This window comes from Piliocolobus tephrosceles, chromosome 10 (assembly GCF_002776525.5).
Source record: "Piliocolobus tephrosceles isolate RC106 chromosome 10, ASM277652v3, whole genome shotgun sequence".
NCBI classification, from domain to species: Eukaryota; Metazoa; Chordata; class Mammalia; order Primates; family Cercopithecidae; genus Piliocolobus; species Piliocolobus tephrosceles.
Window position 1 is genome coordinate 50,896,631 of NC_045443.1, and position 27,963 is coordinate 50,924,593.

Sequence of the window (27,963 nt, forward strand, 5' to 3'; positions counted from 1 at the left end):
TATGGAGCTTCTGCCTTTTCCAAGTTTTTTGGTAGTGTTTTGCTTTTATGACTGAATGCGGTGTCTGCCCTGAGTGTCTTTCATCTGAAGATCTCCAGGCACTTAACAATTAGTTACTGGGCTGCACAAACATTAAGGTGATGTGTCTGTGTCATTAGTCAGGATTTATGAGTTAGGGAACCAGTTTCTGGATGAGGAGGTAACTCAAGGTCTGGAGTGGGTTAAGAGTGAGGTCTGTTCAAGGACCCAAGTCTCAAGTGTTCTTGGCTCTTGTCTTCCACCCAAAATAAAGGTCTGTAAGAAAACAGTCTCGGAGCTAAAAATGGGTGCTTATGATCTGTTCAAACTATGCTAAGAATGTTCCCATTTAATACAACAGGCTTATGTAATATGCCTTGTTATTATCCCCATTTTACACATGATGAGATTGAGGCACAATTAATGACTTGCCTGGAGTCATCCAGCTAGTAAGTGGCAGAATCAGGATTTAAGCACAAGCAGTCACCATACTCCCAGTCCAGAAACTCTGGCATGTGATACTAACTCCCGTTGTTCTAAGGAACAGTGCTGGTTCATTAACAGGAGACACATGTTCACTGAGCATTTATATGCTCAGTGCAAGGCACAAGGTAATGTGAAACAGATTAATTCAACAGATATGTGTGTCAGGTACTATGCTAGGTATTCAGTTAATTTTATTGAAATAATGAATAGAAAATATTCATTATTTTAATTATAGTCATTACTTTCAAATATTCAAATATTTGAAGAATAGATTAAATTTGGGTAGTTTGGCAAGATGGGGACTGGGGAGGGTAAGCTTCTTCTAGGCCAAAGCAAAGATTTGGAGGTGGGAATGGATAATGAGCCTAGAGTCACATAATAGCAAATCAATTTCAACCTTTATTTATTTATTTAGGCAAACTCAGATTATTGGTAATGTCTGCCTGAAATGTTGTGTTGAGGATTCTGAGGAAAGAGTGCTGGGTAGCAATGTCTGCCATGTACTCCAGATGGAAAATGGCAGTTGTAGTGGATGGACTAATTGTTTGAAATTATTTCCTCTCTCATTCCTGCCCACTGCCATGTGACTTGCAGTATCTCCTGTAGAAGGAATAGGTGTCTCATGTCATTGACTTTGGGCTTTGTCATGTTTCATGATTTGGCGACGGGATGTGAACAGATGTGACTCATGCCATGTTTGAACACATGAGTTTCCACTTTCTTGTTCTTCTCTGCCACTAGAATGGGAATAATCCACAGGAGAGTTTCTCCTTCTGCCTGGGTCCGGGAATGAGAAGACCTGTGGAGCCGAGCTGCCGCTTGCCCACAACCTGCATATACGTAAATCAGAAGCCAACACTGGTTGTTGTAAGTCCCTTAGATTTTGGGGTTGGTTGTGATTGCAGCAAAGCCGAATAAAAGCTACAATTGGAGGCCAGGAATGGTGGCTCGCTCCTGTAATCCCAGCACATTGGGAGGCCAAGGCGGGCGGATCACTTGAGATCAGGAGTTCAAGACCAGTCTGGCCAACTGGTGAAACCCCGTCTCTAATAAAAATACAAAACTTAGCCAAGTGTGGTGGTGTGTGGCTATAATCCCAGCTACTTGGGAGGCTGAGGCAGGAGAATCGCTTGAACCCAGGAGGCAGAGGTTGCAGTGAGCCAGGATGGTGCCACTGCACTCCAGCCTGGGGAACAGAGTGACACTCTGTCTCAAAAAACAAAACAAAACAAAAACCACCACCACCACCACCACCAACAACAAAGAAGCTACAGTTGGATAATTGGATAATGGAAGATAAAATTGGCAAGACAGACTTAAGCCAGAGTATAGAGAGTTTTGAACGTCAGGTGAGCCAGAGCCTGCTATGTGTTTATCAGAACCTGTTTCTTTCTTTTTCTTGGACACACAGCTGGACCACATTTTTAAGCTTCTCCTTTAATTAATGTGTTCCATTTTCAAGTCTGGCCCATAAAACCTTCCAAAAAAGATCCTTCATTTTTTTTTTTCCTGTCTAGCCTGATGAAGATGACCTTAGGCACAGCGACCCTTAAGGCCACATGTTAAAGATAGTGGAGCCACAGGATGGAAGAAAGCTGGTTCCCTGAATCATCACTTGGCAGAGAGCTGACCACTAATCAGGATCATGTGTTTTAGATTTCACTTGACCAATAAATCAATTTCTATTTTGTTACACTGCTAAAATGTGGGGTTTATTTTTATAGTAGCTACTGTTTTCCTAATCAATACATCATGTGCAAAGGTTTGGGCTTCACTCTCATCAGGAATGGGAAGTTAGTCACTGAAGATTTTTTGAAAAAGGGGAATAATACTGTGAAGACAGGTGGAAGTTACAGTTGTTGGGATCAAAGAGGATTTCTGAATGAGAGTGGGAGATTTGGGGACTGTTGGTTTTTTTTTTTTTTTTCATAATATAGTCTTAACTCTTGTCTGGGGAAGGGGGATGACTGCCGTGATTGTCGAAGGGCTCCATAGAGCTGGGGAAGGAGTTGCTGAAAAATGAATCCATTTCCCTGAAATGTTAAGTCTTTCTCTTTTGTAAAAGTCCTAATTCTAGTATTGCTCATCTAGCTCAGTGACCACCACATAATAAATATTTAATGGAAGCTGGCCCTGGACTCTGGGAATGTTTTGAAGAGCTACCACTAGTTGAGTGCCTACTATGTGAGAGGTGCTCTTTCATTCATTGAATCATCACAGTAACTGTGCAAGGTGCTATCCAGATTTTACAGATGAAGAGATTGAGACTTTAAGAGTAATTTACTGCTGGGTGCGGTGGACCATGTCTGTAATCTCAGCATTTTGGGAGGCCAACGCCAGCAGATTGCTTGAGCCCAGGAGTTAGAGACCAGCCTGGGCAACATGGCAAAACCCTGTTTCTACTAAAAATACAAAAATTAGCCAGGTGTGGTGGTGCACACCTATAGTCCCAGCTACTCGGGAGGCTGTGGTGGGAGAATCACCTGAGCCTGGGAAATCAAAGTTGCAGTGAGCCATGAATGCACCAACTGTACTCTAGCCTGGGCGATGAGAATGTGATCGGTCTTAAAAAAAAAAAGCCTTTAAGAACAATCTTACTCTGAAACCTATACCTTTCCCAATATAACAAAATGCTTTCTGAGAAAATAATAATGGCCAGTGTTATTAATAGTACTGAGTGTCTGCCATGTACCAGGCACTCTGCTGGGTGCTTTACAAACACACAGAAGCAGCTCTATCAGACATTGTAGGCTGTTCCGAATGTTTCCAAACTGTGGACTCTATGGGAAGTAGGAAAAACATTGATGTAATTTTAGCGCAAAGTTTGATTCTTTGGGGCTTTTCTTTAAGGTCTCTGGCCCATTTTCTTTTGTCCTCTTAGTTCCTTAGTTGTCCTCTTAGTTGACCTAGGGCTGGGTGGAAGATTGGTTTAGAGTTCTCAACAATACTCACGTCTGCAGCTCCTTCACTCTGCAGACCTATCGAGCCACTCTACTATCAAAGTGTTCAGATCATATTATTATTATGTACTTTTTATCAATGAAAAAACCAAAGTTCAGGAAGATTGAATAACTTGACCAAGGCCACATAGCTTGTATGAGATTTATTTATTTTTGAGACAGAGTCTTACTCTGTCACCCAGGCTGGAGTGCAGTGGCATGATTTTGGCTCACTGCAACCTCTGCCTCCAGGGTTCAAGCAATTCTTCTGCCTCAGCCTCCTGAGTAGCTGGGATTACAGGTGCCTGCCACCACATCCGGCTAACTTTTGTATTTTTAGTAGTGACGGAGTTTCACTGTGTTGGCCAGGCTGGTCTCGAACTCCTGACTTCAGGTGATCCGCCTGCCTTGGCCTCCCAAAAAGCTGGGATTACAGGCATGAGCCACCATGCCCGGCCCCTAGTATGAGATTTAAATCAAGAATTCCTGACTCCAGAGTGCTCTCCTGTGCCCTCTGTATCCATCACAGTCCAAATTTGACAGTGTTACAAGTCTGGTTTGTTGCCATTTTGGCCTCATTACCTTGATTCGTGTATTAGAGTAGATATAACAGCTGCAACAGACAACCCCCAGATCTCAGTGTCTTAACATGATAAGAATTTATGTATCACATAAGTCCAATGTGGATATTTGTGGTCAGGTGACTCAAGAATCCAGATCTGTTCATGCTGTGAATCTGCCTTCCGAAATATGTGGCTTCAGGTTGCCCAGGTGTCACCGCCAGCAGATGGGGAAGAGCGAGCATGTGGAGAAAGCACACACTCTAAACTTTCACAGCTTGGAAGTAACACATTACTGCCACTTCTATCCTATTGGTGAGAACTAGTCATATGGCCTCATATAATAGGGGCTGGAGATAGAATCTAGTCATGTGCCCATTCCATGCTCTATCAACATGGGTTGAATCAACATTCTGGAATCATTAGAGTTGTTCTGGGAGAAGAGATACCTCTGACAAGAAGACTTTTGATTCTGATCTGGCCACATGCTCATACCTCTATTAGTCTCACATTTATTCCACTGAAATTTATAGAGCACCAACTTTGTGAACCACACATAAGCAAAGATCTGCTGCTGAAGAAAGACTGGAATTCAGCCAACCAAAATGTTGGCGGGGCATCAGGCCACAGGCTGATTGGTCATGAACGTGGCCGATTTCCCTCAAGATAGTGTTATTCATATGGTTATAGGGTTTCTTTATTTTATTATTCTATTGATAAAATGTTTGAAAATTTTTACCCTGTCACAAAATAAATAGCTGTGTGTTGTAGTCACAATTTAAGTAGCTGATTTCATGTACTCTGCAATTCTATCAGCTTTCTGACAGTTTCAAAATAGTTCTCTCTGGGAAACTGTGTGGCTTGGCCTGTTCCCTATGCTTCTCTGGCCTCCCCAGTGCTATGGGAATCGGGGGAAGTGGGGAGGTTAACCGTGGAGCCTGAGAACGCAAAAAGGAGGCAGCTCAGTTATCTTGCTAAGACCTGTCTCTCATCTGCCAGAGAGAATGCAGCAATAAACACACAGGTATTTAGGAAGTAGCATGCAGGATGTGGGCAATGAAGGAAACAGGACATTTTGACTTTTGAAGTAACGATTTTGATGTCTGTAGACATGTGATGCTAAAAAAGTTAAACTTTTAGCTTAAAAAAATCACTTAAGGGGGTCAAGTGTGGTGGCTCATGCCTGTAACCCCAGGACTTTGGGAGGCTGAAGCGGGAGGATTGCTTGAGCTCAGGAGTTCAAGACCAGCCTGGACAATATGGCAAAACCTCATCTCTACAAAAAATACAAAAATGAGCTGAGCATGGTGGCATATGCCTGTGGTCCCAGCTACTTGGGGGCTGAGGTGGGAGGATGACTTGAGTCCGGGAGGTCGAGGCTGCAGTGATCTGTGTTTGCATCACTGTACTCCAGCCTGGGTAACAAAGTGAGACCCTGTCTCAAAAAAGAATAAAAAAGTCCCTAAGTCATTTAATACATGCAACAGGCTCCCATGTCTCATTCTAACTTGAAGGAAGGGTCATGGCTGATCCCAGAGTACTGGCTTGGGCATCTGAGTGGATGTAGTCCTTCCCTGAGAGGGGGTGTTGGCAGAAGAAGTAGGTTTGTTTGTTTGTTTGTTTGTTTGTTTATTTATGGGATGAAATCTCTGTCACAAGTCTGGAGTGCAGTGATCTCAGCTCACTGTAACCTCACTGTAATAATCGCTCAGGTTCAAGCGATTCTCCTGCATCCGCCTCCCTCAGTAGCTGGTATTACAAGTGTTCGCCACCATGCCCAGCTAGTTTTTTTTTTTTTGTTATTTTTAGTAGAGACAAGGTTTCACCATGTTGACCAGTCTGGTTTCAAACTTCTGACCGCAAATGATCCACCTGCCTCAGCCTCCCAAAGTGCTGGCATTACAGGTGTAAGCCACTGCACCCCGCCAGGAGCAGGTTTAGGGGTGGGCGTGGGTAAGGTTGGCATGGGGGAGGTTGTTCTCCCCTTCTGGACAAAGAGGATTTGAGGTACATCTGAGTCTCCAGAAAGCCATTCCTTGTATTGTGGAGCTCAACCTTCCTGGCTGTCTTTGTGTATTTCCAAACTTGCTCTTAAGGGGTAAGATGGAAGATAGTTTAGAAACCTAAGTGCTGGGAAAAACGGTCTAGCTAATCATATAGACTCTGTGTGTGTGTGTGTGTGTGTGTGTGTGTGTGTGTGTCTGTGTATGTATTAGTACCAAGTACCAAGAGGAGAAGGTTCGGGATTGCGAAGGCAATAGATATTCATCTGCATTGTAAATAACATTTGTATATTAATTAGCTGACATAAAAATGCATGGAGACCTCCCAAGTCTCAGCCCCTCTCCTAATAGAGGAATCATTCTTATCATTGTTTCTGATTGTACCTCTACAGTCTCTAGTTTTCCTGTTGGTGAGGTTGGGCTAGTCATTCTTGAAAATAACTGGTTGTCCTCTCTCTTGTTTGTGGTGACTTCCTTTGTGCCTGGGTCAGAGTTGTAGGGGTGGGAGCAGCTGTTGAGGGGCCAGAGTTTGACTTAGTCTGGTCTCAGGAGGTGTCCTCATCTGAATCTATCTGAGTCCCTCTTTCTGTCTCTCTCCACTCACAGATTGTGTGGCATTTTGGAAGGTGGAGTGCCTGGGCACCTAGCCCACCACTTCCCGCCCCAATCTGGCCCTGGGCACAAGCCACATGGTGCTGGCCATCAGCCTGGCCTCTTGCCCATCTATTACAGCTTCAGCTGCCAGGCTGGCACAGGTGCCAAAAGAACTAGGCCCTGCCCTTCCCCAGTGCTGTGCCTGCAGCCTAAGCAGGAGAGTCAGATGGGGAGAGCACACTCTGGAGTGGGAGGCTAAATCCAACATCCCTTGATGGTGGAAGGGAGGTGTCTGTGCCTTAAGGAGCACTGCTGAGGTACTATAGTCGTGGAAGAAGACCAGCAGCTTAACATGTGTATGGGCAGGGGACAGTGTTGGGAGGAGACAGGAGCGGTTGCTGTGGTGTGAAGGAAGACTCCCCACTAGGTCCTAGGAGATGTTTCCTCTCCTCCTTCCATGTCTATGACTATACAAAGCTTGAGAGCCTTGCGTATGCTTCATACCTGTGGGCTTATTCCCAGGTGGGAGTGTGGACAGGGATTCCAGTACTGTGGGGAGGGACCTGTAGCTATGCCCAGGTAGCACTGAGGTGGGCCTGGGGTGAATGCTGTATCTCAGGACAGATGACTCTGTCCCACGTGACAGTGTCATCCGTGAGACTGCCGATGGGGCACAATATAGACGTACATGCACTGGCTAAGGCATGGGACCTTTCACCCCTTGATATGGGACATGTGAATCTGCTATATGGGGCACCATATACTTGGACCCACCGTGGTTGTAGAAGACATGAACCTCATTTCTGATGACAGTGGCCAGCTCTGGGAGTAGACTGGATCTATGTATGGGCAGTGAGGGATGGGGTGAACGCTGTCTTTGTGAATGGTGTGTCCGTGGGGAGTGCTGGTCATGCCTTGCCTTTACACCCATGTGAATGGCATGTTCAAATATGTGAATACCCTGGAGAGATGTTGGGTGATGAGGGGGCGGGAAGCCTGAAAAAGATGGAGAATTTATGAGCTGCTTTTGTCGGGAGACAGTCGTAATGAAGAAAATTCAATTTTCTGCAGCTCGGAGAGTCAATATGTTAAATCTCGGAGAAGCTGTGGAGTGACAGCAGAATGGCAAAGTCAATGGGACGTGTGTGGGAGGGAAGCCGTCTCTCTGTGTCTGCAGTGAGGCCGCCTCCTCTCTGTACCCTTGAACTGCAGCTGAGGGACAGGATGGCACCAGATACCTGAGTTCCTGGAACTTCCCCTCTCTCCCTTCCTCTTCCACCTAACAGAGCATTTTCCCTTGGCTATTTCTTGTAGGAAGAAAGGCTGTCCTTTGTTAGGTCCAATTCTACCCTAGCAATGGCCTCATCAGGAAGTCCTTCTTGTAGTCTAACCAGCACATCCTCTTGTTGCAGTTACTAATTCCATAGTGGCTGTTTACAGCCTAAAGTGATTTGTAGGGGAATTCTTCTAACTTTTCACGCCCACTCTCCCCTCAGCTACTCCATAGCTGGCCTCCTGTTTCCCAGCATTTCAACTTTTTCCCACCCAGTCTTCACATCCTCCCTTCCAGCCTCCTGTTCCCAGAGGCAGAAGTATAGGGGGAGGTGGGAGGAGGGAAGTGGGGATTCCTCTGTAAGCCACAGTGTCACCAGGAGCTGTGATTAGCCGAGCTGCTAGCTGTGTAATTGGCGTGTGCCCGCATCCCGGGGGTCTGGTATGTTAACAGCGGGTCCCTGTGGTGAGTAACGAGATGGTGCCTATGGCTGGTTGCACACGCTAATTAATTAGTGCTCCTCTGGTGTTGAGGAATGAGGAGGAGCTGGGAGAGTTTGTGGTGAGGGTGTCTCAAAGCCTGAGAGGCCAGCTCTGCACAGCCCAGAGGTCACCTAAAGTCCTGTTGGAATGGCAGCATTCAAGCTGCAGTCTAGGATTAGGGGTGAGAGTGAAGGTCAGAGATCTAGGGGCTCTGGCCGAAGACAGGGTGTGTGTGGGGTACAGCCTCTGGCTTGTGGGTGTCCTGTGTCCTGGGCTGGGCTGGTTGGAGGGGAGGACAGCCCCGACTCCCATGCAGTTTTGGGAGGTCTCCAGGCCCAGGGCCTGTCTCACAGCATCCTTTCCCCAGGTGGCCCATAGAGGAAGGGAGTGGAAGGGGAAGGAGGCATGTCAGATGTCTCCAGCCTCGTTTCTGTCCCCTCTGCCTGCCCTCTCCTCACTAAGGCCAGCTTCTCAGTCAGCCATTGCATACTCATTACATGCTCATTGCCTGGACAGAGCTCCAAAGGGCTTTGGGGCCCCTCTCACCTTAACAATCACTGTTTTCCCCTTGCTGCCCATGCAGACACCCAGGCTCCTTAGCCGCTGGGTTAACTTTGGGGTCCAGAAGCCTATTCTGAAACCGGGGGTCTGGAACCCAGATATTTGGGGAAAATACCGTGGAAAGCCTGAAGAAGTGGCGGTAGGGAAGAAGGTTGGGAGAGAACCCCACAGCCTCCCAGTACAGTACAGTCACTTACAGCAGCAAGAAGGCTGTAGGTGAGAGGGGAAGAACTCCCAGTGAGCAAACAGGCTCTACTTCGTATTTTCCGAGGCAGAAAACCTAGGCCTGATGTCGAGAGGGGTCAGGATGAAAAGGGACCCCAGGCAGGAGATCCCCTCCGTCTGAGTTTTGGGATTCAGCGAGGTGCGGCGGTGGAAGGTGAGACAAAATAGAGAGAACAGGCAGCAAATGAGATGAGACTGCGGCGGGGAATCTTTGGCTTCCATGTGGAGGCGCGAGTCCCGTTCCCGCACACGGTAATTGCTAAATTACCCGCCATCTGCTCGGCTCTCAGACATAAATTACCTGCGAGGAGGAAAGACGCAGAGGCGGCGCTCTTTCCTTCCTCTCCCCCAGACCCGCGCAAGGCGCTGAGGGGGTCCTCCCTCCGGCGAAGAGGGAGGGACGGCCTGACAGGAACAGTGTGCACTTGCCTCTGTCCTCCCCTGAGGGACAGTGGCCTGGGGTGACCGAGAAAGCTGGCACTCCCAAGGTCCCCAGGCTGCCGAGGAGGAGCCTTCGGCTTTCGGGCTGGGCAGAGCCGCGGGCAGGGCGGGGCCTCCACGGCAGCTCAGGGGAGGCGGGGCTCTTCGTGGTGGGCGGGGCTTTCCCCAGGTGGGACCCATCGCCTGGGCAGGTTTCCCCGGCCACCCTCTTCCTTCTCCCCCACTTCCTGGAGCCCACCACTCTGCTGGTGGGGAGGTGTCTCCAGCTCTGGTTCACTCCCTCTGGGATCTTTCAGTATCCCAGAAAGAAGAGAGGAGGGCAGGCAGAGGGCAGGAGGAGAGAGAAAAGGGGCACACCTCCTTTCTTTCATTCTGCTCTGAACTTTTTCCCTCCCCCGCTAGATTCTGAAGGGTGGGCGAGGTGTGAAAGCAGATGCAGGAGAGATGACCTGAAATGGGGCAAAGTGTAGGGTGCGGCCGGTTGGAGCGAGGGAGGGAATGGCAAAGCTATGCCCACTGCCAGGCGGGGTTGTCTGCGGAGAGGAGCAGGCAGCCTGCGTAGGGCTGAAGGTGGTCAGGATGGGGAAGTGAGCAGAGTGGGAGGTGGACAGGAAGAGAGGGTCGAAGGGATGGAGGCGGGGCAGGATGGGGAGGTGGGAGAACCAGGATGGAGACTCAGAAACCGGCAGGTACTGAGTCGTCTGGGTGATGAGCTAGAGGAGGATCAGAGTCGGAGACAGGGGAAACAGCAAGACGTTGAGCAGCAGTTCAGGCCCTGGAAGGAATGCAGGAAGCAAAGGCTGTGGCAGGGAAGGCAAGGGTGTTGGTGGGACCCTGCAGCGTCCCAGGAAGGTGAGGGTGAGAGCCCCAAGCCACTTCTTGCTCTGAGGCCGAGGCCTGACTCCAGAGGGGAGACGAGGAGGCCACCTGTGCAGCAGGGATGGGCGGCAGCCCTCCTCCCCCAGCCCCAGGCACCTGCAGGGGTGTGCCCATGAGGGTGGGAGACCGGCTAAGCCGAGTCCCAGCTCTGAGCGCAGGAGCTAGTGGGGTTTCTTCGGAGCGATTGTTTAGTATTCATGGGGCGACGCAATCTCTCCCACATCTGCTTAGCACAGCAAGTCCTGTCATATAACTGTCTCCCGCACTGTCTGTCCATAAAGAATGTCTCGGAATTGGTGTAATTCAGAGAAATTAATGACGACTTTCCGCGGGACGGCTCCCTGGGGGATGATTAACACTTCATCGTCCATCTGATGCGCGGGGCCCAGCGCTCCATCGCGAACATTTGGGCCGTGGCCAGCCGCATTAAAGGTTATTACGGAAAACGCGACCTGCAAACGGGCGAGAGGCATGATGGACCGGGAGGGGCGGGGGCCGAGGGCGAGGGCGGAGGCGGGGGAGTCAGATCCGAGCTGCCCAAGTCCGAGATTAAGTTTCCCGAAGTGTGCGCACCTGTGGGGTCCGAGGCTGAAGGAGACTGGGTTTCTGCTTCAGTGATGGCAGGATAGGGAGGGTTGGGGAGCCGCTCTCCCCCGACCTCCACCTCAGGGGCTAGGGAAGGGAATGGGGACCCTTTTCATGGGTGGGCACACTGCTGTTGGAGGTTTTCCCTGCTTTTATTATAATCCTCACAGCATTACTGGGTGAGTTTTATTCACCTCACCTTACAGGTGATGAAACCGAGGCTCAGAGAGGTTTTGTAATGTTCCCACAGTAACACAGCTTGTTGAGACAGAGGCAGGATTTGAACTCAGGTCCTTGTCTCATGCGCTCTTGCTCTTTCCACTACGCTAGACAGTCTCATGCTTTTATGTGTCTACCTCAACTTCCTGCACATAGGTGGCAGGTGTTTAAAAACATTTGTAGCATGAACGAATGAGTTATCTTTGCAGGCTCCATTTCCATGATCTGGACCAGAGGTCCAGAGATCTGGAGGCAGGCAAGAGGATATGGTAAAGAAGTTCCAGTTTGGGCTAAGAAACTCAAAATAGGTTTCCTGTGCGTTTACATGCATTCTGCTGGACATTCTAAATCTCTAGAATCTAGAAGCCTGGGCTTTTGATCCTTAGTCAGCAGAAAGGAATAGAGGAGGAGCACGCATGAGTGTGAACAAGTGTTTGATGAGTATGTATAAGTTTGCATGTGATGTGTGTCTGCATATGTGGGTGAGTTTATGTGTATGTTGCATGTATGTGAGAGTGTATGGGATGTGGGTGTGTGTGCATATATCTGTAGTTTGAGAGTATGTGTGTGCACGTATGATGCATGTATGAGCATGCGCCTGTGTGTGCATCTGCATGTGTGTAGGCGAATGTGTGCATATGTGTATATGTGCATGTGGTGTGCCTTGGGGAGCTGGAAGACTCAAGTGAATATGTCTTTGATTTATGCAAATCTCTAGCAGGTTCCAGGATGTGGTATGTGGTGATGCTGAGGTGGGAGGCCAGGAGAAGGCTGTTTCTATTTGGTTGAGGAGCCTGAGCAGTGGGTGCTTTTGCCCTTCCAGGCACAGGGGGATAGCATCAGGGCCGGGGTCTGAGATGGAGACTAGGATCTGAGGCCTTCACTCAGGGTTTGAACTGGAAGTGCTCAGAGGCTCTGGTCTCACCTGGGAGGGTGATGAAGAGGTGGGGCCAGGATGGGAGGGTGCCTAGACTGTGGAGAATTCAGGCCTACTCGCTTCTCTCCCCTGCCACCCACTCCACAGGTTTTGGCCATTAGCTTCTAACCAGCCTGCAATTCCTAACTCTAGATTCACCCCACTCCACTTCAGGGTGGTAGAATTACCAGAAGTCTTTTTTTTTTTTTTTTTTTTTGAGACAGAGTCTCGCTCCGTTGCCCAGGCTGGAGTGCAGCAGTGCTATCTCGGCTCACTGCAAGTTCCGCCTCCCGGGTTCAAGCAATTCTTCTGCCTCAGCCTCCCAAATAGCTGGGACTACAGGCGCCTGCCACCATGCCCGGCTAATTTTTTGTATTTTTAGTAGAGGTGGGGTTTCATTGTGTTAGCCAGGATGTTCCCGATCTCCTGACCTCATGATCCACCTGCCTTGGCCTCCCAAAGTGCTGGGATTACAGGCGTGAGCCACCGTGGCTGACCCCCCGAAGTCTTTATGCGCAACCTTCTAACTAGGTGGACCATAACCACAGTCAAAACTTCTCTCTGTCTCATTGGCACTATTCAGAGGTCCAAAACAGTTTCCTGGTCTCTTGGAGGCCACTGGTATGTATTCTTTCTTTCTTTCTGTCTGTCTCTCTCTCTCTCCCTCTTTTTGACACAGAGTCTTGCCTCTTTCTTTTTTTGACACAGAGTCTTGCTCTGTTGCCCAGGTTCAAGCGATTCTCCTGCCTCAGCCTCCTGAGTAGCTGGGATTACAGGCACATGCCACTATGCCTGGCTAATTTTTGTATTTCTAGTAGAGATGGAGTTTCACCATGTTGGTCAGGCTAGTCGGTCTCAAACTCCTGACCTCATAATCTGCCTGCCTCGGCATCCCAAAGTGCTGGGATTACAGGTGTGAGCCACTGTGCCTGGCCAGCCACTGGTATACATTCTTACTGCATTTCACACAAGCTGAGGTTTTCAGGCCACTTGTGCTAGGAAGTTCTTCCTTGAGTCTAACTTCAGATCCTCTTGTCATGTTTGATGCCCAACAGGCCCAGGGTAATTTCATGAAAATGGGGTGTTGCACCTCCATTCCCCCACCACAGCAATGGAGTAATTTCTTCTGGATGGAGGAGTGTGTCTGAAGTATAGGGACACTGAGAGAAGGAGGACTAAAGCCTGGCAGGTCACAGATGAGTCAGACCATTATTTGGGAGGAGGGCAGTCATCAACAGGACAGTCTCAGAAAAGGGAGGTCAGAGAGCATCAGTATCAGCCTGTACAGACAGCAGCCAGAGTCCTCAGAGGTGGGAAGACTTACCCAGTGTCCCCTGCTATGCAGTGGTTGCTTCTGAAAAACCTAGGTCCCTGACTGCTGGTCTAGGAGTCCTTCTTGTGCCCTATTTGGAGGATCCTACATTCTGTTCCTATTCTCCTGGCTATATGGGGGTGGACGGGAGGGAGGAATATTCAGCCGGGCCCGGGTGCTGCCCAGCCATGCCAGCTGGGTCTTGAGGCCTCATTGCCTGACATGCACCATGTCTGTTCCTTCAACTCCCCATTCTCCCACTGCAGGGTGGCGTGGTCTCTAAGCTCCACCTGAGCAGCCATCCAGGGATTTAGTCGTCTCCTGACCCCAAACAATGTCATACATATAGTCTGTCTTCAGCCTGAACTATCTTCTGTCTCCTTTTTCCAGACCAGCCTCTCAGCATTTTACAAGATTGCCCCATACTGTCCTCCTCTAGGAAGCCCTCATTGACTGTTCCTCCTGGTTCGGGATCCCAAACGTTTCCTTTAGAAACCACTGCCAAGGTGCTTGCAGGCCTCTTCCTGTTCTCTTTCCTGGTCCCCACATACTGGCACCTCCCTGTGAGCAGGGCTGTTTTTTCTTCTCTCTAGGGATCTGCCTTCTTTCTTCTTTCCTGTCTCCCAGGACCCTCTTCCCGCACCAGGAGAATCAGTACTGCAGGGGAGACTGACTGAACCCTTCCCTATTTAATGTTTTCTGGGAATAGCAGGGATAACGGAGTCCCACTGGGTCTCATGGTCTCATACTGAGGAGGAGGAGGTGGTGCCGACCCTTTCCCTGACTGGATCTTGGTGGCTTACTCTGGTGTAGGATCTCTGCATCCCAGCTCCTGGTACTCCTTCTGCTCTGGTTGCCTCTGGGCAAGTTAACAGCTCTGGGCTGCTGTGCCGGATCCCCTGGGGTGCTGGGTGTGGTGCGGGCAGTGGCAGGCAGCCACTGTGATTCTCAGCTTGGGCTTCTCACCACACCTGACTGCCTGCTCCCCCACTGAAGCCCTCCAGGTTTGTGTTTCTCAGGTTTCCCTTGCACCTTCGCTTTCCTTCTCCCACCCAGTCCTCACCCAGCCCATTTATCCGAAGAGCTGGAGTTCTTCCAGAAAGTTTCTCCTTTCCTGGGTCCCTCGGGGTTGGCAGGCCCCAGGTGGGGAAGGGGTGAATGGAGACTGGGTGGAGGCCAGGGTCCTGGCTCTAGTGAGGCACCAGGTCTAGCTCTGGATCAATCGATGCTTTGGCCGCCACCTTGTGGCAGATACGGAGAACTGCAGGGTTGGGGTCCCAGCGCTGAGAGTGGGACCTGCCGGAAAGGGAGGAGATGATGGCAGCGATGTACATTATGAGGGTAGCAAACTTCAGATTTCCAAATTGACATTGGGGTCTCCTAATTCCTGACTGACAGGGAAGTAGAAACCTGCCAAGTAGCAAGGATACTTAGGGATGGCGACAGAGAATTAAAACTCTGTCCTTCAGTCTCAAACCTATTGTTCTAATCCTCCTTCCCTAAAACAAAAACAAAAACAAAAACAAAAACAAAAACAAAAATCCTAACAGGGCAACAGTCTGAAACTGAAGCAGGAGGATCTGAGGTCTGATCTGCAGAAGTTCCAGTAAGTCCCAAAGTGTATTTGGATGCTACTGCCTGTGACTGTTGCACGGCTTTTTCACAGCTGCTCTCCACCCCGAAGTCAGTGAGTCTCCCACCTTCTCCAGCCTCATTAATCCCATCATGCTCAGTTCATTGGTCCTATTCAGAAAATCCCAGGTTCCTTAGCCTTTCTACCCTATCCTGGGTTGTGCCTATGACCAAGATGCTGATCTGGAAAGTCCCTTCTCTGGTCTAACTCCAATCCTTCCTATAGCACGAGAAATGGAGAGAACCACCATACAGCTATCTGAGCTGCAGATGGGAAGCTGGGACCCTAAGAAAGTGGGGAAGATGAGGAAGGTTCTGAGGGAGGGCAGCTCTGCCTCAGTTTCTTCTGCCATTTTCCTCTCCCCTGCCCCCTTGGATCATTGGAGATGAAGGGGATGCGACAGAGTGGCCCACCTCGCTGGAGAATTCTCTCCACTTGGGCTCCAGGATTCACAGGTACTGGGGGAAAGGAGAACTTCTGAGTTCCAACCATGAACCTTGTTATTCTCCTCTGTAGAGTGGGTACTGTGGAGAGTGAAGTGGGGTATTTGTCTCTATCAGGCCTTCTGGTCTCACTTGGAGTCCCTCTGAAGCCTTTTTCCTTCTTTCCACTTAAATCCCAGGCTTTCAGAAGCTCTTATAATGATTCTTGGAGTTCCTATATCACTCCCCCTCAGTCCAGCTCCCTTCTCTGGTGAGCCAAGGGTCACCGAATCCTCCCTGCCATTCTCCCTCAGCTTCCCCTGGCACTTTTTGGAGATCTTGGCCAGGAGCCCTGGTTCTGCGGGCCCTGGTGCCCTCCCTCTGAGGTGCCATTCCTCCCCTGCCTCATTTGCTGCTGCTGACCTTACTGAGTTAAATTAAAAAGCAATGTTCTGTGTGTGGCTCCAGCCCCGTGGAGCTTGACTCTGGGAAGACGAAGACAATTACTGGCCCCTCCATCTCCCTCTCGTCTGGCTGCCTTATAATTTTTCCCCCCGCTGCCTGGTATGCAACATTTATGTTTTTAATAACACCAGAATGGTTTTGACCTTGGGAATTCATAGCAGAATGGGCACTGTGAGAGGCCCCAACGTGATTGGCGTTTGTCTCAGTCCTTTGCAGGGAGGAGGCTCTAGTGCCTCCTGGATTCTGGGGAAGGTGTGTAGGGGCTGCACCCCATGGGGTTTAAGAAGAAATCTCAAAAACCAGAGTGGACAAGGACATGGGGAGGGGGAAAAAAAGGAGGAGGGTATTGTCTTTTTAGGTTTCCCTTGGAGGATCAAAGTTAGAATAAAATGTTTGAGGGGTTGGGATGTTTTTCTCCTCATTTTATATGAGGAATCCTAGATTGGGGATGGCATGGAATATGTGTGTGTGGGGGCGGCAATGGGGAAGGGGTGGTGTGTGATGCAAGTGTATACACACACTCAGGCTGTCAGTCCACAAGCTTGCACATATACCCCGACACAATTGGATCCATTTCTCCTCATTTACTCTTAGCTTCTGTAGCTCTGTAGCTTCAAGGAGAGTAAAGTGAGGACTAGCCAGAGGACTGATGTCAGACTCTAAGTAGAACTTACCAGCTGAGAGTAAAGGGGGCAGGGACAGAGTCCTCTTCTGACTTGTAGACAGATTTTCTTCCCAATCCCTCCTACTTTTCTTCTTTTCTCTTTTCTGTGCCCACCTCCCTGGGTGGCTCAGCTTTTGAGATGAAAGGAGAACCAGTGGCAGCAAGAAGAATCTGGAGGAGGCATATGTTGGTCAGCAGAGGTACAGGAGAGGCAAGAAGCAGTGACAGGACCAGGAGAGGGATGCCTGGGAAGAGAAAGCTGAAGATCACGTGCAGGTCCTCTCCTCCGGGTGTAAAGGACTGTGGTAGGATGGACCAAGGTTAGAACTTGGAAAGGGCTTCTGTGTCTACAGCTTCGAGGAGTTTCTGAAACTACAGTGAAAAGCCCAAATTATAAACGAAGAGAAACTTCTTTTGCAGTTCAGAAAGTAGGAAGAGAAGGGACAGAGGGTCATGTACCTGAGGATGAAGGGTGCACAGCCAGGTAGCTACAGCACACGTGTGTTCTGGGTTAACAGTCTTGTATGCACCAGTTCCATATGTAAACATACAGAACACAGTAGCTTTGACATTGATTGTTTAAGCCAGGGCTTTGAGATGCTGTCTGGTTGTGGCCTACAGGGTATGGTGTTTTTCAGGAGCTGCAGCTGACACAACGGGATGACCCCTGCGCTGAGAACCAAGAAGTCGTGGGTTCTAGTTCTGGCCCCAGTTATCATCTGGGACCCTAGGGAATGTCACGGAGGACCGTGGATGTTATCTGCTATACCATGAAGGAAAAGCCACAGGGTCCTTCTGTGCCAGTAGCCCCAGTGCTGAACGAGAAATGGAAGGGAGGCTGAGGAGGGCGATGGCATTTCAGGGACTAGAGAGCTTGAGAAGGGATGCAAGGATTCCTGAATTTAGAAATTCATGGGTTCTTGCTCGAGCTAAAGACGTCCCCAGCCTAGGGCAGCCGAGCCTGGCCTTGCCTGGATTCCAGACAGCATCCAGGGCCGATGTCTGGATCTGTAGGGAGCACTGTTCTCTGCCGCCCTCCTGTGGCCGCTGAGCCCTTCGCAGGTCGCTGCTGAGAAGATTCCGCTCCTCCGCAGAGCCGCGTTCCTCGCCCCCTGGTGGAAATTGCGTATATTGCAAGAAGCGATTTCGGGTTTCTAGCCGCAGCTTTCCCCCAACAGTTTCCTTAGTTTTGGAGGCATTCACAACCTCTTCAAAGCTGGGAAGGTCTTCCGGAGATTTAACACTCTATACCTTTGCCTGAAGTTTTAAGTTCTGGTTTTGGAAAGTGGATAGTGGAGACAAGGAGCTGAGATTGAACAGAGGGCAAGTTATCTTCTTCCTCTTTGGGTTTCATCCTACAACCCTGTATTCCTAGGGTCTCTCAGAGTTTTAAAATCAGTGTCTGGTGACATTCCTGGAGAAAATGGATCTGGAGCAGACCAGGCATCGTGCGTCTGGGCTTCTTGGCAGTTGCACCTGAGCGCAGTCGGTCAGTGTCGGCAGGGAGATGGATTGGCAGGAGCCAGGAGGCAGGAGGCAGGGATGATGGAGGGAGATGGCATATTTGACAGATGCTGACAGGGCTCGTTATTTGCTAGCCCTGGAATCCCCTCCCACCCACCAGGCTGCCCTTGGCTCCCCTCCCTGAACTCAATGCTTGTTAGTGATTGCCTGTCTTTGGGGGAGAAACCCAGTGGGCCAAGCTGCATGGGGGTGAGCAAGGGAGGGAGAGGAAGTGCAAGGGGACACAAGGCAGATGCTGGAGGAGTCGTGGTTGGAATGACTGGGATTTGGAGCTGAGATCTGATGATCACTGGGGTGCTTGGAAGGTGTGGCTGGGGATATTGTCCAGGGGCCAGATACTGAATTGCTGGGGGTGGTAGGTTGGGAGGCATATTAAAAGGAATTGAGTTCCACTGATTTACGCACTGATTTTGGGAGAACTGATAAAATTGGAGCTGACCATTCTACTGGGGACTTACTATGTACAGGGTAGGTCTACAGGTGCTATGAGGGGATAAAAGAGGCACGCCACCTATTTCCTGCTCCCGTTCCTGTGTTTTGAGACCTGCCACATCTCCTCCCTGCACTTGTTGCTCCATATGTGTCTGAGGGGTGCAAGGTGCTGCTGGGCTGGGGATGTGGAGACAACTCCCCTAAGCAGTTTGTGACCTTCCCACATCCCCTTCCAGTAAAGTTCCTCCAGTCAGCTTCTCACTCTTCCTCATTCCTTTTCTCTTAGAATGTACAAGACATGTAGATATCTGGGTGGGACAGGGGGCCCTTGGGTGCCCTTCCAGAATTTCCAGTGGCTCCCAGTGGAGGAACTGGGTTGGGGGCAGGGGTAAGTCATACTATCCCGAGAGGCCAGGGGAGCAGGCAGGGAGGGGATCTCTATTTGGAGTGTGGAGAATGTTCGATGAGGAGGAGAATGCTGCAGTCGGATCCCGCGCTGCATCCTAATCAGCGCTGCGGAGGCTGCGCCGCTGGCCGTCAATCTTTCCACACAAAGGGCCGCCCGCCCCCTTCCCTCTCCAAGCCCTCCGCGCCAGCCACCCCCTCTCCACCCCCATCACTGCAGGGCAGGAAAAGAGGCAGAGAAGGGGGGAGACGGACACATAGACAGGGACAGAACGATCCAGTAAATTCAAGCCAAGATGGACAGAGTGGGACCCATGGGGCAGAGTGGGTCCCGGCACTCTGGAGATGAAGAGAGATAGACAGAGGGAACACTGCCGAGTGGAAAGGGAAAGACAGAGGAGAGACAGACCTAGAGACAGGACAGAGCCAAGACAGAGGAGCATCCAGAGAGCAGACAGAAAGATCGAAGACTCACACAGGGACAGAGCCACCCAGAAACCAGCCATAGCAGAGTCAGTCACAGACACAGAGGCATGAGAAGGTCCCAGGCCCAGGGAGAAACTGAAGGTCATGTACCCTGAGCCAAAGGCACTGACCCAGGGCCAGGGCCAGGGCGGAGAATATACCAGAAGTGTATCAGTAGACTGAGAGAAGCAGAGAAGGGAGGGAGAAGATGGGTTTCCAAGGAGAAAGGAAATGAGAGTGGCGGTGGGGAGACAGTAAGAAGGGTCAGGTAGAGGTTACAGGGGCTGAGATGGGGATTTTGGGTTGAGGGCTCTGCTGGCCTTCCAGGGCCTGGGACTCAGTTGGGAGGGGAGGCCCATATGTGTGTGCATGTGTGTGTGTGTGTGAGAGCAGGAACATGGCAATTCCAAGCTCTTCAAAATGCCAGAGTGGTCTGGTGCTGAACCAGACAGCCACACACCCGCTTGAAGTAGTTATGGTGAGGTGTGGAGGAGAGAACGGAAGACAGATGGAAGTTAGAGAAAGACTGAGAAAGAAAAAGAATGGCAGAGCCCCAGCAGAGATCAGAGGGAGAGAAAATGATGTTGAAAAAGGGAGTAGAGAAATTGGCAGAGGACAGTCAGAGAAAGACAGAGGTAGAGAAAGAAATATGAGAAGGCAAGAAGTGTTTGTGTGTGTCTGCGTATAAAAGACAGGGAGCAGAGGGTGCCTCTAAATGCAGGAGGGTGAGAGGGGCATGGAAAGAGAGGGGGCTGTTGAGAGAAAGGCAGACTAAGGGGAAATGGGGAGGGAAAGCAGGCAGGGCACCTATCTACCTGGAGATGCCGGGCTGGAATCAACCCAGCATCATGTTTACCTGATGAAACAACCCTGCAGTGAGCTGGGGAGGCAGTCAATGAGTTTTTCTTTCCTTTTTTTCTTTTTTTTTTTTTTTTAGGGTGACCTTGTCATTTTCTTTAAGTACAAAGAACCTTTTCCAATGCATGCTATCTCCTTTAACATAGCAGCTTTCAGCAGGTGCTGCAGGTGCCTGGGTCATTCCTGGCAATTTCTCTTTGGGGATCACCTTTAGAGCCTGCAGTATAGCTCTGAGCATCTGCACCAGAGGCAAATTTGTATCCTTTAGGGGTAGATCTAATTTTTGAAAACAGTCTAAGTGTTAGGAATCAAGGCTGGAGAATCAGGTGAGGACCCAGTTGGGGAGCAGTAGTTCCAGTTAAAAAGAAGGTGAAAATGGGAAGACACAGAAGAGGGTGTGCCCTCATCCAAAGTGGCTCTGAAAGGCCATCCTGAAGGGGAACCTTGCAGGATATGACAAGGAGATCTTCTAGTGGCTGCTTGAGGGCCAATTTCATTTTTCTGTCTGTTAAAACCGGGCAGTAATGCTCCCAGGAGCATTCGCAGCCTGGCACTGGAGGGATGAGGCCTGGCATCTGATGGAAATACTTGGGCACAGTGGTCCTGGCCTTGGGGATCTTACAGTCCTCCTCCCTGCCAACATTATGTTTATAGGTGCAAAGTTATCCCGTTGATATTCACCACAGCAAAGATCAACAAGTGCAAATGACTAGAGCAAATTCGGAATCCAAGCCAGCTAGTTCATCAGGGAAGGCTGCTAGGAGTGGGGGAGTTAGAGGGGTATGCAAAGAGAAACCCAACAGGGCATGGAACAGATTAGGAGAAGAGCAGGAGTACCTCTGGCTGATGGTGCTGAGGCAGGTGAGCAAACCATAATTGAGGCTGGGGACAGCTTTGCTGGCCTGGAGCCAGGAGCTGGATTCAGGAACCAGCATGAAGGGGAATGGAAGGGGGCAGGTTTTGAAGCCAGGCTGGGTGATCTGAATTTGCTGAGAAACTGGGGCCGACTGGGGATGCACTAACGTGTCAGGTAGAGTGTGTGTGTGTGTGTGTGCACTCACACTTGTCTGGATAGGTGTGCACTCAAGTTTGCATGTTTTTTTCTGTGTTGTGTGTGTAGGGGTATGTAAATCCAGGTGGCTTTGTGCCAAGTGGTTTTGTACCCCAGGCTCTTGTCTATCCATCTGTGTGGCATGTAGCTATGCCTGAATGCGTTTGTTCATTTGTGTGTTTCCATGTGGTCATGTGCGAATGGTAACTCAGTTGCTTTTTGTGTATTTTATTTGGCTACAGCGTGTGTGTTTTGCGTGTGTGTGTGTGTGCTCGTGTCTGCAGGAGGAGTGGGGCCGGCAGGGAGCCCTGGCTACCCAAGCATTGCCGTCTGTCTCTCTCCCTCCACTGGCTCCATCTGCCCTCTCTGAGGTCGTGACAAGGAGGCAAACAGCAAAACGGCAAACAGCTACGGCGGGAGAAGCAAGAACACTGTAAGCCCCGCGCAGACTCCCCCTGCGGGGGAGAAAGGGACGTTAACAGCCAAAGGGACGGACGGACACACACACACACACACACATTCCCTCCTACACACACAAACTCACTCACTCCTGCGCACATAGGCTGCTCCGCGGACACGCTTCACGAAGCAGGTGCGCCCACGCGCAATACCCTCCTGGCTCACAGGCCTTCGCACGCACAGGACACACACACACACACACACATACACACACTCGCTCCCGGCCTCCCTCCCGCCGACCCTCCTCTGAGCCCTGCGGCCCGTCCTTCCACACCTCCCAACGCCTGCAGGCGTTGGGGGAGCTGGGGCTTGGGGCGCTCACTCGGACCTCGGAGCCAATCGCCAGATACCTAATGGCTCCTTTGGCTGTGGAACGGGGTGTGCGTGGGTGTCCTCTCCTTCACTCCTTCCCCAGCCCCGTCGCCTCCCACCCCCTTCCGGCCCGCGGCAGTTTCCGAAATCGCCCGGCGGCCGAGAATTCATTAGCGGGGGGCGGATGTAAACGCAGAGCTGTGGAACGTTTTAATTAGGCCTGAACAATAAACAAGCTAAACGAGGCGCGCAGGGCTCCCTGGCGGGCCCTCAGCCTCCTCCGCGCGGCGCGGACTCATTACGGCTGCAGCCAATTTCATGCCAGCGCCGAGCACTGGCTGGGCCGGGAGTGGGGCTGGGGGTGGGGGTGCGCTTTGGGCCTTCAGCGTGCGGAGCGGGGGCGTCTCGGGGCGAGGGCAGCGGGCCGGTGCCCGCCCGCCCGGGGCCGCGGCGCCCGCATTTCTGCACCATCCACCTGCCTTTTTCAGTGTCCTTGAGATGACGCTCCCTCCCCACACCAGAGCGGCCGGCTGGAGCGTCTAGCTTGCTTTTTAGGGTCTCTCTCCCGCCTCTTTTCCTCCCCCGCTCCCTCTCTCCTTGCGGCTGACTCCAGCTCCCCCTCGGTGCCCGTAACCCTCCTTTCCTCTTTTTGCCGCAGTCTTCGTCTCTTCCACAGGGTCTCTCCCTCCCCCGCTCCCCGTGGTTGTCAGACTTTCTCCTGGACTTTCTCCGTTCCGCGCCGCCCGCCCCGGATGCCGAGCGTGGTAGACTCTGCAGCCCGGCTCCTCGCTGCCTGCCGGCGCTGCCTACAGTCCCCTCTTGGGTTCCCCTCCAAGGTCCCTTCCGCTCGCCCCCCTCTGCCCGCTGCCGCCGCCGCCTTCCAGGCCCCTCCCGGCCCTCTGTCTCTTTCTGCCTGGGTTCTTCTTTGGGCCTTCTACCCTCGGGTTTCAGGTACGGCCCTGGGCATTGCTCCCGCACCCTACTAATTGGGGCTCTTCTGGACCGATCCAACCAGCGAAGTCGAGTTTGGCTCGTTTCCTTCTCTCCCTTTTTGCCAAGCTGCAGACACTGCTTGCTGGCTCTCAGGCTCTGTTAGGACTTCCCTGGTTCTAGGTGGCGGTGGGTCTGTGGCTATGTTGGAATCCCAGACCTGGGCCTCACCATGTGAGTCTTAACCTGGGCTTGTTCAGTTGTAAAATGTGAGAAATAATTTTAGGTGCTTCATGTTGTGGGAATTAGCGCTGTGATAACGAATGTAACATGCTTGGCACATGGGACTTAGTCTATTGGCACTTCACTCTGCCTTTCCTCAATCTGCTCCTCTCCCTAGCCTGGAGTTTTCTTAAAGTGTTTTGAGGAGAGAAAACCAAAATTACAGACTATAGGCCCCCACAAATTGAATATCAGAAATTGCAAATGGTTCATCCTAACAAATGCATTAGGCTCTGATTGCAAGAAGTGCTGTTGAGTGTGTACAAGAAGGGAGGACTGGGACTGGACTGACCTGCAGAACAAAGGAAACCATGTGGACTGGCACACTGGACTGAGCAAATTAAAACCTACGGGACATGTCAACCTGCATTAGTCCTGCCTCGGCAGTATGGCTGCCCTCTTAGGGCTGCAGAGTCATGGGCCTGTGTCCTCTTGGGGGCTGCAGTGGATCTGGGAGTTCAGCTCCCCCAAGACTCCTGCACCAAGGCAGGAACCAGACTCCTAGAACCTCATACTGTCATACTCTTCTCCCATCTATACATCTGACACACACACACACACACACACACACACGTCTTTTGAGATTTTTAAAGGAAAATTGCGAAGTGTGGGCCTGGAATTCTGTCCCTGCTTTAGTTTCTTTCCCTAGTTTCCTCCTGACTCCTAAGAAGCAGAATCAGTGAGTCGCACACCTTCCCCTGTTTATGCTGCCCATTGTGTTGGGCACTGAGGGGAGATCCAGAGGGAGGAGCACAGATCCTGCCCTGCAGGAGCTCCTAGGCTTATGGTAAGATGAGGCTGGTCATCAGGACCAACCAAGAGGCATGGAGCTCTGGGCACGCCCTCAACAAAGGCTTATGAGTTGAGTTGGTCAGGAGCAACTGGAACAAGCCCTGTGACTCTGGCATTGGGGAGACTGGGAATGACCAAATAAGAAAGGATGGAGGAAGATCTGAAAGAAGTCTAGGAGGGTCCCTAGATGATAAGGAGAATGGTATTCATTTAGTTAGCAGGGAGCAGCAAAACTGAAAGGAGAGAACTAGCAAGTTAGAGCTCTCAGTGAGGTACATTATCTTGGGATAAGGAATGGCCAATGTGAACCTTGGAGGCAGATGGGGAAGGAATGCATAGGGGTGTGTGTGTGTGTGTGTGTGTGTGTGTGTGTTGGGGAATGTGTACTGAGGAGGCCCAGGGGTGGAGGATGCAGGGCTTGGGAGGGCAGGTTTGCTGGGCTGCAGCAGAGAGCCTGGGCTGAGATGTCCTTGAAGACGCCTGGGATAGGGTAGCAGTGGTGGTAGAGGTATAGGACAGCAACGTAAAATGTCCTACTGTTGTAGCTCTACCGTGACCCTGGGCTGGGTAGGCGAGATGCTAGGAAGCCAGGCTGACTTCCTGGGCCCTGATATGTCCTCGTGGGGCGTGAAGATGAATGAGTCTGGATTTCATGGGCTAGTGAACCATGGCTAGGTGGAGACAGCTGCTCAGGCTATGAAATGTGGGGAGGAGGCCTCCAGAGGTCCCCAAACAGAAAGAGGGAGGAGATAGAGGTGGGAATGGGGATGGGTAATGGGAAGATGGAAGGCTTGAGACCTCTTTCCTGGCTATCTCCTTTACTCACTCCTTTCATGGATTGAATTATTCATTTTAAAGCTAAAAAATCTTCAATAAATTATCTAGTCTAGACTTTCACCTTCAAAGGGTTTGATATTACTTCCCCATTTCGCAGATGAGGCCTACACAAGTTAACCAACTTGATCGAGATCTCCCGGGCAGAACAGGCTGAAAAGGGCACGAGGAAGCAGGTCTTTTGCCCTAGGTAGGGGAAGTGGGGGTTAATCTCTCCCAATTGTAGCAGGCTCTACAATTGGCTGCTTCACAGGACAGAACCAGCAGGAGTTGGCATCAGAATGCAGCAACTTGATTCCTGGCTACTTACCAGTTCTGTGACCTGAGGCAAGTTACTTAACCTCTCTGTGTCTTAATTTTATTATCTATAAAATGACAACACTAATACTTGCTCCTGTGGCTTGTTACTAAGAATAAAATGAGATTTTTGCAAAAAGAACTTTGTACAGTTGAATCTCAGTTTATTAGGCTTTAAAAATCATCCTTCTCTTTGATATCATCCCAGCTTATTCTCTTCATACCTACTAGGGACATCAGCCTTCCTTCTCCTAACCCCTTTGCACTCTCTCCAGCCTCTCAGCCTGGCATTTACTTCCCTCTGATCTTGTTCACATCCCAGAGAGCAGGACCCTGTCCTCTCCTGCCTTTGCACTCCTTCCCTCTCTCCAGGACTGGGTTCATAGGGTGCATCCAAACAATGGACACGAGGTGCAGAGAGGTTAAGATAAAACAGGAGAGGGAGGGCTTGGGGAGAAGCCACCAAGCTGCATGCAGGGCTCTTACCCACATGCCATGCGATCCTTGAGCAGGGCATTTGCCAAGATCTGGGGAGGGAAACAATCATCTTCCTCCTGGAGTGAAGGGTGGGATGCGAATTGTTTTCCTAATGTTTAGAGAGACTGTTTTGCCCCATGATGTGGGACACATCACCTGGAGGCCAATCCCCCAGAAAAAGAATAGCAGTTGAGAGAGGGCTTTCCTTTTCCTGTTTGGGGTGTGTGTGTGTGTGTGTGTGTGTGTGTGTATGTGTGGTAGGAAATGTGTTGTTGGAGATTCTATATCATTTCATTTGCCCTAGCATTTACCAACCCTAACTCAAAGGAAATCCTTTCTAAAGTCTATTCTACATTTCTTTTGCTGACAGTAAGCCTACCTCTTTAGTGGAGGTATTATCTAAAGTCCAGGATCTGGTTCAATGTCTTTTGTAAAAGATGTGCATATGTCGGGGAGGGGAGAGTAAAAGATGGAACTTGAAGAAATGGAATGACCCAGCTCCTGGCTTTAATTACACATAAGCCCTGAACATTCTGAACTTTATTAACCTTTTAAGTGTCCACAGGGGTGGGATGGACCTGATGGGTTTTGCTCCCTGGTCCTCTCTGCAGGGCGTCTCTGGAGGGTCCCCTCTCTACGCTTTTTGCCCATCCCAGCCTTTGGCTGCACACCATTTCTCCTGGCTTCAGGTGGTGCTATAAATCACCTCTCCCAGAAAGGAGGCTACCACCTACCTATCCAGTCCATGTCTCACTGGCTGTCTTTATCTTGCCCAAGATCTTCTGGTTCTTCCTTCTCAGCAAACCCCTTATGCTTTTCCGAGCACCACTTTTTTGGATAACCTGATTAGCTGTTTTGGAGAGAGGGGCTCTTTTAGCAGGGACCCCTTCTCCTCCTAAGTGTCTTACTAATTACAAACAGAGAAAGCCTGGTCTGTGAAGTTAGACTGCCCCCAGCTCCCTGGCTTGGTGGAGGGAGTCAGGAGCTAGGGGATTTAAAGTGCAATTTCCTGTACCCTTTTCATTTCCTGCTGGGGGTTGTGGAGAGCAATAAGCAAGGTGGGTGGTGAGGGCCAGAAGGACTGGCCAGGTGGGGGATGGGCTGGGGAAGACTTCCCTCCATGTACTCTTCTATCATCCCCTTTTCTGGCTCTTGAGGTGAGTTCTTTGGGGATGAAGCACCTGATAAATGAGGACCTGGTACTCCTTACAATCTCCCTCTTACCTTCTCAAAGTAAGGGAACGGAGTAGAGAGGAGTGGGAAATAATCCAGGTCCGATTATTGTAATAATAGATGATACCACAGGAAGGAACCTTGGAAATCAGTTGGATCTCTTGAGGTTTTATTTTATTTTAAATAGAGATGGGGGTCTTGCTATGTTGCCCAGGCTAGGTCTTGAACTCCTGGGCTCAAGGGATCCTCCTGCCTCGGCCTCCCAAAGTGCTGGGATCACAGATGTGAGCCACACTGCACCTGGCCTCCTTCAAGTTTCAGATGAGGAAATGGAGGCCTTGGAGAGGGCAGATAATCTGCCCAAGGTTATGTATGTAAGTGGTGGGCTGGTGTGGCTGGGATTTAGCTAACTCTCATGATTCACTGTTTAGTGCTCTTTCCTCAGTCAGAGTGGGCTGTGGGTCAGTGATGTGTGTGTGTGTGTGTGTATACTGGGGAAGGGGACTTAGATGGGAGGAAGTGGGGTAGGGAGCAGGGGATCTGGGGAGGTACCTGGATAGCAGGGGACTCCGGGTCCTGAAATGTTCACTCTTTGGTAGGTCCTGTGGAAGAAGAGAGCAGGCAAGTTCTGACTTAGGGAAGCTTTTGTGAGCTGGCTCAGGAAACAGATGTGTGGAAAAAAAGGAGGGGAGAGCAAAGAACTGTGGCCCTTGGAAACTGTTAGCCCCACATCTCTTCTTCCCCTCTCCACAGTCAGAGGTGGATGAGGTGGGGGAGGGGGCATGACAGAGGACAAAGGAGCCAATTATTGAGTGAGTGGATTAATTGATTAATTGTCCAGAAGCTTCCAGTGCTCCCCCAACAATGACATCCCCTCCCCCGACCCCAGTCAGGCATGGCCTCGGTTGGCCTGGATTATTAATTAGGGCTTGAAGTCATTTAACGATGATTTCATTATCGACGTGCTGTCTGTCTCGGGCTCAGCCCGGTTGCCA

The 27,963-nt window shown here is 50.5% G+C and overlaps 1 long non-coding RNA gene across 1 annotated transcript; it reads right to left on the reverse strand.

Annotated features, from left to right (window-relative positions):
- Positions 1-21,328: 21,328 nt before the first annotated feature.
- Positions 21,329-27,744, reverse strand: LOC111541756. The gene is made up of 3 exons (XR_002731362.1): positions 27,521-27,744; positions 26,530-26,645; positions 21,329-21,820 (listed from the first exon to the last, which is right to left on the reverse strand). It is a non-coding gene; the product is annotated as an uncharacterized LOC111541756 (long non-coding RNA).
- Between the last annotated feature and the right edge of the window lie 219 nt (positions 27,745-27,963).